The sequence below is a fragment of the Heliangelus exortis genome, chromosome 14, assembly GCF_036169615.1.
Source record: "Heliangelus exortis chromosome 14, bHelExo1.hap1, whole genome shotgun sequence".
Lineage (NCBI taxonomy): Eukaryota > Metazoa > Chordata > Aves > Apodiformes > Trochilidae > Heliangelus > Heliangelus exortis.
In genome coordinates, this window is record NC_092435.1 from 5,766,217 (window position 1) to 5,780,277 (window position 14,061).

The 14,061-nt window shown below is 48.0% G+C and overlaps 1 long non-coding RNA gene across 2 annotated transcripts; it reads right to left on the bottom strand.

The window, feature by feature from the left end:
- Positions 1-5,152: 5,152 nt before the first annotated feature.
- On the bottom strand, positions 5,153-12,349 carry LOC139802497 (uncharacterized). 2 transcript variants are annotated; one of them, XR_011728670.1, is made up of 3 exons: positions 12,255-12,349; positions 10,210-10,427; positions 5,153-7,931 (listed from the first exon to the last, which is right to left on the bottom strand). It is a non-coding gene; the product is annotated as an uncharacterized lncRNA (long non-coding RNA). The 2 variants fall into 2 exon arrangements; XR_011728669.1 differs by having other exon boundaries at positions 5,153-10,427.
- Between the last annotated feature and the right edge of the window lie 1,712 nt (positions 12,350-14,061).

Here is a 14,061-nt window from a genome sequence, read left to right on the forward strand (position 1 = left end):
CACCTACTGAATAAGGGACCATCTCTTTCACCTTCAGTCCTATTCTGTTTGTTAGGTTTCTTACAGCTGGGGAGCTCATCCATGCCAAATTTACAATACCAAAATATTGGGAGCACCAGTAGAAATTCATAGAATCACAGAATGGTTTGGGTAGGAAGAGACCTTAAAGACAATATGTTCCACCCCCCTGCCGTGGACAGGGACACCTCCCACCAGCCCAGGTTGCTCCAAGCCCCATCCAGCCTGGCCTTGAACACTTCCAGGGAATGGATAGCCACAACTTCCCTGGGCAACTCGTGCCAGTGTCTCACCACCCTCACAGTAAAGAGTTTCTTCCTTATGTATAACCTAAATCTCCCGTTCTTCCAGCTTAAAACCATTAAACCTTGTCCTACCACTGCACGTCCCTGTGGAAAGTCCATCCCCAGCTTTCCTGCAGTACCTTCAGGTAGGAGGCAGCTCTAAGGTCTCCCTGGAGCTTTCTCTTCTCCAGCCTGAACAACCCCAGCTCTCCCAGCTCTGTCATCACTGCAGAGGAGCTCCCGCCCTCTGATCATCTTTGTGGCCAGAATGCAACAGGGTTGCTTTTGGAGCACAAGTGGGAAATCAGAGCAAGTGAGGGGTTGGAAGGGACCTTGAAAGATCATAGAGTCCAAGCCCCCTGCCAGAGCAGGATCACCTACAGCAGGTCACACAGGAACACATCCAGGTGGGGTTTGAATGTCTCCAAGGAAGGAAACTCCACAACCTCCCTGGGCAGCCTGGGCCAGTGCTCTGTCATCCTAACAGTGAAAAAATTCTTCCTAATATTTATAGAGAACTGCCTATGGTCCAGTGTATAAACACTGCCCTTGTCCTATTATCAGTCACCCTTGAGAAAAGCTTTACTCCATCCTCCTGGCACTCACCCCTTACATATTTATAAACATTAAACACTCACCCCTCATTCTCCTCCAAGCTGCAGCCTCAGCTCCCTCAGCCTTTCCTCATCAGGGAGAAGTTCCACTCCCTTCATCGTGTTGGTCGCTCTGCTCTGGACTCTCTCAAGCAGTTCCCTGTCCTTCTGGAACAGAGGAGAATGAAACAGAGTTGCTTTTTAAAGAGACACAAACGATCCCACAGTGTTTTGCTGCACAAGGCAGCAAAGTAACCCCGTGTATTTCAGGCTTTTCAACCCCACGACTGAAAGCACCGGATCTCCTCACGCTGCTGCACCTCAGGTTGTGCCCGTGCCCTTCCCATCGCACACGGGTGTTGGGTGTTGTTGGGTGTTGTTGGGTGTTGCGGGGCGTTGGTGTGGGGACGGGGTTGGTCCCGGAGCCCCAGCAGTGCCGGGCAGGCAGCTCTGACCTGCAGAGAGCAGCAGGAGCCGAGTTTGTGATGAGCACCGGGGTCTGACCTCGCTGTCCCTCGGTCAGGGAGGGACAACATCCTTTCCCCCGAGAACAGACACTCTGGGGACCGAGGGGACGGGCTGCCTCACCCACACTGTCCCCACTGGGCAACGTGCGGGGCCAGGGACACACCGGAGCAGCGATGCGGATGTTTCGCTCCCCTGGTTCCCGCCTGCGGCGCTGGGATGCGATGAAGCCATCCCTAAGGCAGGGGGAGGAGAGTGGAGGGCTGGGTTGGGTGGGTGGATTTTAAAATGTGCATTGCGATATATTTATCAGATCTTTTCCTCCTCAGTTCTCTTGCTTGCCCGTCTTCTCTCTTCCATTCACCAAGTAGCCAACAGCAATCAGAGAATACAAAATATGAGGCAGAAACATCCTTTGCAATGTAAACTATGCTTGCAATTAGAAAATTATCTTACACTTTCTGGTAAAGAATAACCATACACACAATGCTCTTGTCTAGCTGCATCTTCCACACCACCCAGTCCCCTCCCTGCCATCTGACCTTGGCTAACAGTTGTGCACACTCAAATAATCTCTTTTCACTACATGGAAGGTATTTTCTCTCACAGAGCATGAGAACCCATTCTGGACAGTTTATCAATAAATATATTCTCTACTTGAACCACATTTTGAGTAACCCTCAATACTCTGTTACCTGCACAGCAAGCATGGGTTTATGTGAGAAACTGCTCATCCTTTGCTTCACAAATGGAAAGATTTGACACTGGATTTTCTTCCATTTGGTTAGTTTGATCCACTGAATCATCAGAGCACCAGAGCTGATGTTTGCTTTGCTCATGGCAGTCTTGCTTCAGCAAACTCTTACTGGTAGAGAAGGTGAGCTGGCTTCTGCTTTGCTGGTGGCTGCTCCCTGCCACGTTTAACTTAAGCTAAAGCAATTTTGTCCTTCACATAGCTTTGCATCAGGGATACCAGCTGCTTCCCACTGATGCCAGCTGAGAAACTGGGTACCTGTTTAGAAACATCCCAGCCAGGATTAAAATAAGACAGACATACAAAGTGTTTTCTGTCCCCCACCCCTTAGTGAATAAAAAACAAACAACCCCCTCACCCCCTCCCGAAATTATTAACTAACATTTGGCACCAGGCATGGCTTTTGTGCAAGGCACCACACAAACACCTCCAGAAGCCAGCCCTGGCCTCAAGCACGCTGGATGTGAGCAGAGGAAAAGCAGATGAAGTGGGTGGGCAAGAAGTGCAAGGAAAGCAAGATAATGCTGGAAACCACAATGAGCCGCTAACCTTTGCCAAGAATTCCTTTCGCATCAAAGGAGGTGAGCAGGAAAACGCTGAAGGTAGATAAGGTGGGTTTTTTGAGTTGCTTTTTTAGTGTTTACAGGAATCTGCGGCACCTCAGTCGGCTCTCACACCACCGCCTCTGTAAGGGAGGTACCTGGTACTGCGAGCAGAGTCACTCAGCCTCCCCCTGTGGGAGGGTGAAATTAAGATTGCTGCAGACACGTGTGATCAGTAAACTTGCCCAGCGCCTGCCCACTGATCCCACCTGCCCCCACTACAGCTATTTACCTACCCCAGGGAACTGCTGCCTTCCAGCTTGTTTATAACATCACACCTAAAAAACTACCGAGGAAGCCCAAAGACTTTTCCTTCACATTGGTCAAATATGCTCCTGATGCAGCAGGCTTCACATTTAAAAGCATAAACATTTTGCTTTAGCCTATACAAACAGAAAAGCTTTGCCCAAGATGCTTTGCATGTGCTGCTGCCCCTTTGCATGGCTGCACACCATGAACAGAGGAGAGAAGGGGCTCTGGGTGACTGAAGTCAGAGCAGGGATGCTCTGCAAGGGCTTCTCGTGGTAGTTTTGTGGTTTTTTTTTTTTTATTTGGTGGTTTGTTTTTTTTGTTGTTGTTGTTTTTTTTTTTGGTCTTTTTTGCTTGTTTGGGTTTTTCGTTTATCTTTTTTTTTTTTTTTTTTTTTTCTTCTTTCCAGGTGGTTTGTGCTCACATGCAGCAGTGAAGCACACCTGCAAACACGTCAAAGGCAAACTTTCACACTTAAGGGAAAAAATACAAATAAATTACAGGAGCTATCAGCTACTCAGACAAAAAACGTGCGGCTGGATGTCAAGCCCCTGGGCTTTCTTTATTAATAATTAGTAATATCCTGAGATATTTGGAGCAGAGACGCTCACAGGGTGCTGGGAGCAGCAGAGGGGAGCTCAGCTCATCCCACCCTGCATCTCCCACACCGGTTGCAGCACATCCATCCATCCATCCATCCATCCATCCCAAGGGGTTGGGATGGGCACTGCTTCACCCCCACAGCACAGCCACCCCCACCAGCACCTTTCTGTCTCCTCTGGGATCATTTTTCCTATTGGCTTCACTTTGTGTCTAAATTTGATTCTTCCCACTACTCCCAAACTCCGTGATGCTTTTACTCTCCCATTACTGTAATTTTGATCCTGGCAGAAAACTGTATCCTGGCAGCACAGTTTTAGCAGTTTTTCTCTTTGTGACTGAGGTGGAAAACAATTTTTCTAGCAAAGCAAAATCAAACTGATCACAACAGGAAAGTCTATGAAGGAATAAACCTGATTTTTAACTCTTTCACTCCATCTATAAACTTTAGCAACAGATTTATTTTCTAAAGAAAACCAACCAACCAACCAACCAAAAACCCCAAAAAAACCCCAAACCAAAAACGCTGATGTAAAATTAATACAGAATTACTCACCACTTACCTTGTAAATCAAGTTGTTTTCCTGAATTTCCTGATAGCAGTATTTTCTACGCCAGTTCAGCACTTGACTTGCAGAAAGGAGGAATAATTACTACATTTTCCAGACATAAGTGAAGGATGGTGATGTCTGATTTGAAGTGGGCTGGTTTTGTGCCCAAGTATTGTGATCTCAACCTGTTTGTGGGCAGTGACTTTTAAAAGCTTCTCCTACCCACACACACCTTTTGCACCTCCCTGTTTGTGTGCTGGGTCTCTTGGGCCAATCTTCTGGGGGAGCCAACATTCCCATGCAGCCCAGGAGCCAGAATTAAGCTGTAAATGGACAGGACAAACCCTGCCGCCCCCTGGCCCCCCAGTTATTAACTGGGATTTATTAATTGTTCCAGAGTTGAAAAAACATTCTGGGATTCACAGCCACCAGCACTCAACAGGAGCAGGGCTGTTCCCAAAACACCAGCAGCAGCAAGACAGGAAACCTCACACCTATGGCAGAGTATAGATGCTTGACCAAGGAGGTACCATCCCTGCCCTGCCAAGGAGCATCTTTGTCCCCACAGTGGTCCCTGTTTATCCTTTGTTCCCCTGGGAATCTGTGAGCAGTGTGATGCTAAGGGCAGAGGAGGGAAAGCCCTCACACCTTGGGGCTGGGTTTGCTGCTCCAGTGGAGTCCTTGTATGAACCTTCATGTGCTCCAGGCCCTCCAGACCCCAATCCTTCCCACCACAGCTCAAGTGTTGTATGGGTGCAGGGTGCAAGCATCCCCCCCCCCCCTCCAACCCACACCAGGGCTTTCCCAGGCACAAAATGATGGCACCCTCCTTCTTTCCCACCCAGCTGAAGCTCCAGTTCCAACTCCCAATGTCCTCCACACCCCCTCCCCAGCTGCTGGAGGCAGGGTGCAGCAAGTGGCAAGCACCCAAGAGCCAGTGTTCCCCCCTCATCCTCCCCTCTGCCTCCATGCACCCCCCAGGAGACACTGGGGAAGAGCTTAACCCCCCCTCCCCATTAATGACACCAAACCCTCGTTTGTTGCTGCCTCCGCAGTGGTTTATTGGTATGGAAAGCACCCAAAGCAGCAGGGTAGAAGGCACCCCCAGAGCCAGGGACCAATTTCCAGCCTCACTAAAGCAGCAATGCAATACTGGAGAGCAACAGGCAATCCCAAACTCCAGTATTTACGTGCTGCTAGAGCACTGCTGACAGCTCTCCATCCTAGTGCCTCTCCACAGCCTCCACACCCTATCCCCCACCTCCCCCCAGCACAAGGCAACAGAGTACCTTGGGGTGATCCTTTGCCAGGGTAAGGACCAAAGAGCAAACCAGTGAGGGGCAAGTTGCCAGCTGAAGGCTCTCAAGCCAACATTGGCCATGCCCACGTTGGAGAACCAAAAGGAGCTACAAGTCCTTCCCTGCCTGCAGAGCCAGCCCCCCCGAGACACAGACACAAACTCATGGGACATGTATCTGTAGCTGCAGAGGATGTGCACAGATAGAAGAGCCAAGAGAACTTATCTACACATACCTGCTCAACTGAGCTAGAGAGATACATGGGAATGTGTTAGCTTCCACATCTATGATAACCAGAAGCTCAGTTTCTTGTTTTATCCTTGAGGTAATGAGGCAGCCCAGAATGGTCTGTATCTCCTTGTCCCTACAAACCATGATGTGCTGCTACATCTCCTCAAAGCCCACTGAATGTTGACATTCCAAATGGTATTTTGAATATATGTATTTTTTAAAAAAACATGATATAAGGTACTGAAGAACACTCTACAATGAAGACATTTAACGTGCATGCATTACCACCACAGGACATTTTTTTTTTCTTCACAGGTGCTATCAGAAACTCTGTAACTATAAGAGAACAAGCAGTTACACAGTGCAAACCAGTTTCAGAAACAAAATTAGAAATTAACTGTTCCCCCCCCAGCTCCCAAAGCATACTCAGTATTTGAGCCCCAGTGAATCTACACTTCCAGATCTAGCAGATCTGCTGCTTCTGCAGACTGTCTTGGCCCTTCCAAATGGCCTGCATGGAAACCACAGTATCATAAAATGTTAGGGGTTGGAAGGGACCTCTGGAGATGAAGTCCAACCCCCCTGCCAAAACAGGATCACTCAGGGCAGGTCACACAGAAATGCATCCAGATGGGTCTTGAAAGTCTCTAGAGAAGGAGACTCCACAACCTCTCTGGGCAGCCTGTCCCAGTGCTCCCTCACCCTTACAGTAATAAAGTTTTTCCTCAAGTTGAGCTGAAATTTCATGTTACTTTCTCCTTTCCTCTTAGAGGCTGTTGAACATCAAGGATTTTCCAAGAGTAGCAATGTCAATATTTCAAATAAATAAATCCAGACTCCAACAGTTCAAAACCTGGGAAGTTTTCCTTAAAATATTTTTTTGATCTCATCTTCACTTCTGAGAAATATAAAAATAAAACAACCGAAAGACTAGATTATGCTCATCCACTGTTACAATGGACAAACCTTATGCAACCAGAAATTAAAGATACCCTGGAACTTTGTCTTCTCCCCTGCCTGTACCAGAGGAGAAACCAGGAGCTGCTGCTCCGAGGGATGCAGCTGCCAGCAGCACTTACACACCAGCCTGCCAGGGCTGTGCAGGACCCGTGCAGTTAGAGCCTGACATTTTTTGTGTTTCCTTTCTATTTCCCCCCCCCCCCAGTTATGTGACAACTTCCTTCAATTCATTTTCTTAAAAAGCAGCGCCACAAAAAAAGAAAAAAAAGCCCTGAACAATGTCAGAAACGACGCCTTCGGTTCGAATGCCGAACGCGCCGCTCAGCCCAGTTCCAGGCTGCTCTCCTCCCAACCCCTGCCCGTTCAGCAAACTTAAAAATAGGAATTTCAAAAGCTCTCATGACCCGTGCCAAATTATTTCAAATTTTAAAATCAAATATTTGCCAACAACAAAAAGAAAGCTGTCTTTTTTTTACCACTTCAGTGTCCTCAACACCAACAGCACCAGGTCCAACTCTCTAACAAGCAACTGCTACTGACTGCAAAGCAGTAAGAAAATTAAACCTGTACAAGCTAAAACAAAACCACCCCACACGTAATTTTACTGTTAATTATTTCTGTAACATTCTACTTGACTGCACCTGTGTAGTCTTCTTTCATCTCTTCAAGTCTCAAAAAAATCCCCAAAAACCAGCAAACAAGTTCAGCTCTAGAATCCATTTTGATGGTGTTTGAGGTTCATGTTTCATGTTTTTATAACCATACATAAATTAGACCTTAGCCTAGTTTGACAAGGGGGCAAGAGCTCTCTTTAGTGAGGACTTTCCACAGTGAGGGCTCAATGCACCTCCTCCAGCCCACTCCCTAGCAGAGAGAAAAATTTGTGATAATCACACTGAGTACTTACTGGTCAAGTGGAAATTTGGGATAGGCAGTGAAATACATACTCGAGCAAACGTGTGTTTGTGACATGCAACATAATTACTTTAAGCAACAGAAAGCACAGTGTTTGAATCATCCCACCTCACACTTCAGCTTCTCTCAAGCTTATCTTATGCTTTGGGTTCTCAATGTCAAATCAGATACATGGCCCCTGGATGGGATAATTACAGTTTATCTCAAAATTTCTGAGATTGTCACCTGCAGTGCCCAGGAAGGGATATGCACATCAGAGGAACCTGCCTTTATGCAGAGGGATGCAGATGCTGCAGGTATGTCAGAGCAGGTGGGACACCTGAGCTTACCTTCCCAACTCACCTCTGAATGCATTGGCTCCTCCTGCCCAGACTCTCCCTGGGCACAAGGCAATCACTGCTTCAATGGGAACTAGAAAGCAACACACAGAAGGGTTTACACAGTGCTCACAGTCCCTGCTGTGCTTTGGGAGCAGGAACCAGGGCTGTCAGGCAGTCTCAGGCTCAGATTTTTTAAATTAGGGGTAAAAAACAAACAAACAAACAAAGAAAAAACCAAGTTTTCACTTCCAGGCAGGGCAGGTTATGAAGCAGCACTTAGAAAGTGGTAACAATCCCTCCTCTCCCCGTTCCACTGCACCCAGGCAGTGGTACCAGAGTGACCCCAAATCACAACCCAGGGGCTGTGATGCTTGGAGAGGGGACAGGTTCCTCTGCCAGCCCAAACCATCAGTGGCTCAGAGGCCAAGCAGGAAAGCCACCACGGACTTTCCAGGGCCCAGGGCCAGCAGCAAGCCCACCTCCCTCCTGTGAAGGGTTAAAACCAGCATCAGCAGGAGCAGCCTGGTGCCTTGGCAGAGCAGAAGCAAAGGGAACATCTTATTGATGCAGATTCAGGTGATAAACCACCCCCAGGACAAGCACGTAAGAGGCTATTTGGGGGCCCAGGTTTTGCTGGTGGCAACACTGCAGGCCCAGCCCCTCCCTGGCACCTGGGGGACCCCACTGTGCTGACAGCCCCAAATATCAAGAAAAACTGCCCCAAAAGCTCCACCTCAATGCAAAGGCATTGCAGCAGCTCTTCTGCTGCCACAAGCTCCACGCCTGCAGTGTGTACACCAGCTATTTCTAGAAATTGAGATTTCTACCTGTCATCTACATAAGCCAGCCACCTACAGAGGTTTAATTAAATCCCCCAAATAACTGGGGAATTTGAACATGCAGAAATCCACTAATGTAGTTCACAAAACAATGCAGCTCCTGCTTGCCAAAGTATATTGGGCAATTAAATATAAAAAAAAACCCTCACCCACCCCAAGCCCAAACACATGCACAAAACCAAAAGAAATTCAGCCTGAGACATAGGGTTCCCTTAAAACACAACCCAGTCCCTCCTTCCTGACACTGCAACCAGCAAAAAGAGAGGGGCAAAAAAAAAAAAAAGTGAGAAAGAGAAAGGAAATAAATATACAAGCCCATGACAGGACAGATTTGCATATAGAGCTTTCACTGACTCACACACTTCAGGGCTAGGTAAGCTCAATGACAAGTAAATACATTAAGCATTTCCTATATGCACAGAAAGCACAAGAAAAAAAAAAAAACCAACAACTCCATTATCAAGCACTTTCTCAGAATTCATGCACAAAAAAATCCTGAAGTCATTGTTCTCACTTGAAAGATTAAAAAAAAAATATTTAAAAAAAGTATAAAAAAAGAAGCATTTAGTATTTTACAAAAAGACTAAAATAAATAATCTTGTTAAATCTGCAGGTCCCAGACATTAATTAATGAGACACAACTATGGTAACAAAACGAAAATAAGGGGGCTGTTAGCACCACTGAAATGCTTCCTATCTGCCTAGGTCTGAAAAATCACACCACTTTCAGTTCTGCCCCCCTTTGAGCAATGAAATTTAAACAAAAGCCCTGTATTAATATTTACAGATGTGGCTAATAGCGGGAGTCAGCCCCGATGCTTGATTGACAAGCATCAAGTGGTTCCAGCTATTACATTTCTGATTCAAGTGGCCTCACAAGGCTGCTGAAGGCAAGCAAGGGCTGCCTGAAGAAAAATGACTATTAAAGAGCACTGAGAGTCAGACGTGGGAACTGCACGCAGCCAAGTTACTTTCATTTGTGCGGGCATCCACTGTGCATCTCCTCAGCGTGCACACGTTGCCCCAAAACTGCTGTTACATGCTTTAGCCAGCTAAGACTCCTTCCTGGGGGGCACAAAACAAAGGCAGAAAATATTTTCTCCCTGCTGTTATGACAAAGCTATAGAAGAGCTGATAATTTCTCATACACTTCGTTAAAAATAATTTTTTCTCACTGATTTACCCAGAAAAAAGGCCAGAGAATAGGCATGTATTTCATACAAATAACATGCTTCAGCTGTATTTTAATTTTAGCACAAAATAAAAGCAGAAAATATTTTCTCCCTGTTATGTCAAAGCTACAGAAGTGAGTGTGTGTACGTATATATATTTATATATACACACACACACACACCTTCCGCACGTTAAACCACACGGTGTGAACGTGCTCATAGGTGGGGCAGAACACCCAAAACCAAACTGCAGCCACAAAGGGCAAATTCAAATAATGCAAAAAATTAATTCGTTAACTTTACTCCGTTTGAAACTCGACCCCAGCTGCTGTTACAGGCAGGGATAAAATGTATTTACCAAGGCAGGGCTGTTAACACGAGGGAGAGTGACTGGTGCTTCAACTTACAGTACTCCAGAAAAATCAGTAAAATCCACAGTAACACTCCAGGATCCACAGTTTTTGATCAGCACTGCTGAGAAGAGGAAAAGTATGATGCTTCTTGTTACTTCCATTTTTTTGCATTGTCATCTCATCCAGTTTTAAACAACAAAGGATAGAGCTGGAATGCCGACTCCTAAAAAGTTTATTTGTTAAGAAGAGAAAAAAAAAAAAACAAATTTTTTTTTTTTAATTTTGTCAGATGAAAGTTAATTCAAAACTTAACAAGAACGCAGTAATTTTCTTTTATTTTTAAAATATATTTGGGTCAGTTTGGCTGAAGCATTACTTAAAGCCTCCTTCTTATATTTCATAAATTTATATTGCATTAACAGTTCGGTTTTACTGTATTTCCCACCAAAGTGGATTAACTAAATACAGACTTTCACAGTTGATGGTGAGCAATGGAGTTCATGGAATTTCTTCGGAGCAGATGATGAAACTGGGCAGATGGTCCCTCACCTACATACATACACATGCATACAACACAAGCACAATATATTTATTTTTTGGGGGGAGAAACTAACAGTTTAGCCTTGGAGAACTCACACTCTCAACGCACAAAAATTGTCTTTAGGTACCTGATGCACACGTGGGAAAAACGCTGTATTTGGGAGAAATTAAGAGGAAAAAACCCTCACTCGGTGCACGGTGCTCCCATCACCGCAGCCCAGTGAGAGCAGCGGAGCTGCTCTGGGAAGTTGGCCTGGGCCAGGATGTTCAAATTTCCTGTGCAAAGCAAGGAACCAGCGAGGGGAAGAAAAAAAAAAAAAAAAAAAAAAAAAAAAAGGGGAAAAGAAAAATAAAAGGGAAAAAAAAAAAAAAAGGGAAAACCTGGGTGCCATTAAAAAAAAAAAAATTTCGCCGAATTATTTTTTTTGTTCTACAAGTAATATATATATATGCATACGTATATATATATAATTTTTTTTAATGTATGAAACTATTTTATCCCGTACACCAGCTCTGGCAGCGGGAGCCGGGGGAAGAGGGTGGCCGGGGGAGGGTAGCGGAGACATCCCCGCCAGAACGAAGGGGGGGCAACCGGCTTCCCGGATTTGCGTTAAAAAACGAGGGAAATGAGTTAAAAAAAACCCCAAACAAAATCCAAAAAAACAGCGGAAAAAACCCATCAACCCACCAAAAAACAAACAAACAAACAAAAACAAAAAAAACCCAAGCCCGAGCCACACCTGCGGGAGGCGGGCGCGGCTCCCCGCGACGCAGAAAAATATCAAAAAAAAAAATTAATTATAACCAGCTCCCGAGACGGCGGCGCCCGTGGGGGGGGTGGGGGTGGGCTCGGCGGGAGGCCCCGCACCCACGTGGAACCGAACCCCGCGCACCGCTCCCGCCTTAACGGTCCGGAGGGGGGGGAGGGGGGATACTGCCCCCCCCCCCCCTTACCCCTTCTTCCCCCCGCTGTCGGTCCCGGTCCCGGTCCCGATCCCGCCGCTCCCGTCACTGCCCGCTGCGTCACGCGCCACCGCCCCCCCCACGGAACCCCCTCGCACCCCCCGCCCCGGGGCCGCCTTTGTGCTGCGCGGGGCGGCGCCGGGCGCTGTCGGTGCCGCCGCACCCCACCCTCCACCCCAAAAAAGTTTTTTTTACAGCTTTTATCCCTTCTTTTCCCTCCAAGTTTCACCCGGGGCCGCGTCCTTTCCCTTCCCCCCCCCCTTCACCCCCCCCAAAACCTCAGACGGGGAGCGCCGCGACCCCGCCCACGGCGGCCCGGGGGAGGCGGCGGGAAGGGGCCACGCCGTCCCCCCACCCCCCCGGGCTTCACGGCGAGCCCCGTCCCGCCACCACCGCCACCGCCGTGCCGCCCCCGAGCCAGGCCGGGCCGAGCCGAGCCGGGCCGGACCGTCCCGCCCGTGGGGGAAGGGAGGGAGAGGGGGGGCGGCGGTTGGCCCCCTGCGGCGCCCCGGCCCCGCCGCCCTGCCCGCCCTCCCTCCCTCCTCACCTCCGAGTCCACTCGAAAATGGCGCCGAAACCGAAAAAACTTCGCAAATTTCATTGTAGGCGGTTGCAAAGGCTGCTGGGAGCGGGGGCGGTGGCAGCACCGCCCGCCGGGGCGGGACGGGGATGGGGACGGGCACGGGGCGGGGCGGCGGCCGGGATCTGGACGGGACGGGACGGGACCGAATCGGGTGATGCTCCCAGCGGGAGCCGGGCGGGTGCTCCCGGTACCGGCCCCGGTGGGGGCGGGGGATGATCGTGTTTTCCCCTGGCCGAGGGAACCGTCCGCTGTCGGGACCGGCGGAGGGCAGGGCTGGCGGCTGCTGCGGGGAAGAGGAGGGCGGGGAGGGGGATCCCCTGGTCCGGGCCGTGGCGGTGCGGGAAGCCGGGGCTTCTGCCAAAGTGGCGGAAGGAAGAAGATTCACTGGGAGTTTTCTCCCGGAAAAAAAAAAAAAAAAAAAAAAAAAGGAGGGAGGTGGGGGGGTGGGGGAGAAATAATCACGAGATCCCCAGGGGATTGATGGGTGACCTCAGCTTTGCCCTTCGTGCAAACTGCCTCATTCCACTGCCTCGTTCCTCCGGGGGTTTACAGCCTCATATAAACCATCCAGAGATGGGGGGGGATGAGGCTTTTTCAGTCCTGGCTGGGCGAAAGTTTATTCCTTGTTGCTCGGCGTGTACTTGTGTCCACACATTGTGCACAGTGGGGTTTTTCGTTTATTTCTCCCTCCATTACTGTGCTACTCGAGTTCTAAACAAAGACTGATTCGCAGCCTTTCCCTGACCTGCACACTCAGGAGGTGTTCTCTGCCACATTTCTGCAGCTTTTGGAACCTGCCCGGAATCACCCACGAGTGATGGGAGTGGGATTTTGGGGCCTGTATTGCATATCCTGGGGGCAGAATGGCAGCACAAGGCACTTGCAGGGAAGATGAGCAGTTGGGAGACATGGTTTTCGGAAGATTTCTTAATCTAAAGAGTCAGAGCTTGGCAGGATAGTAATTTGTGCTGTTGGGAAGCCTGGCAAGCTGAGGCCTGGGGAAAAATGCTGCAGATGCAGAGTGGTCCCTTCTGAAGGGACAACCCAGACCTGCAGGTCAGAAACTTTCAAGTTTCTTGTGTCCATCCTTGGGAAGGAGAAAAGCAGTGAAGTCTCTTGTTGGTTTGGTGGGTCCCTAATCTTCCTGTTTCAGTTTTTACATATACCCCCACCTTAAAGAGCAGAAAACCCAAATGCTGTTGCTGAAGAATTGCTCTGTTCTCACAGGTGAGCTGTGAAGCTCAATTAATTATGCTTTGTGAAGTGCTTCTGATCCTCTGATGGAAACATGTAAGGGCAAAACACTATTATTTTGCAACTCACAAAAGCTGATAAGCACAGTGAAAACGGAAAAGCTCTTACCACTTTAGGCTATTACAGCCCTGTGCTTTTTTTCCACTCGACATCTTAGAAACTAGCTGATGGCTGCTGCTTTTCATTTAGAAGGGGTTTCCCCCCCCCCTTTTGAAAGAAACGCAATCACTACCAAGTATTCTAGAGGGACTTCATCTTTAAACAAATAATGTTTTTCTTGTTGGGTGTGCACTATTATTTTCTTAATTATTCCTGGATTTCTGCCTGTTCCACCAAGAGTTTTCTCAGATGGCAGAAACAATTGGTCCTTTTTTATTATGCTAATAGCAAAAAGTATCCCTAATAAAAAGACTCCGTACATCCCATAAACTCAAACAGGACATGTTTTGCCAGCAATCACACCTCTTCATTGAGGCATCATATAGGCTTTGCTTTTTTTTTTTTTTTTTTTTTTCCC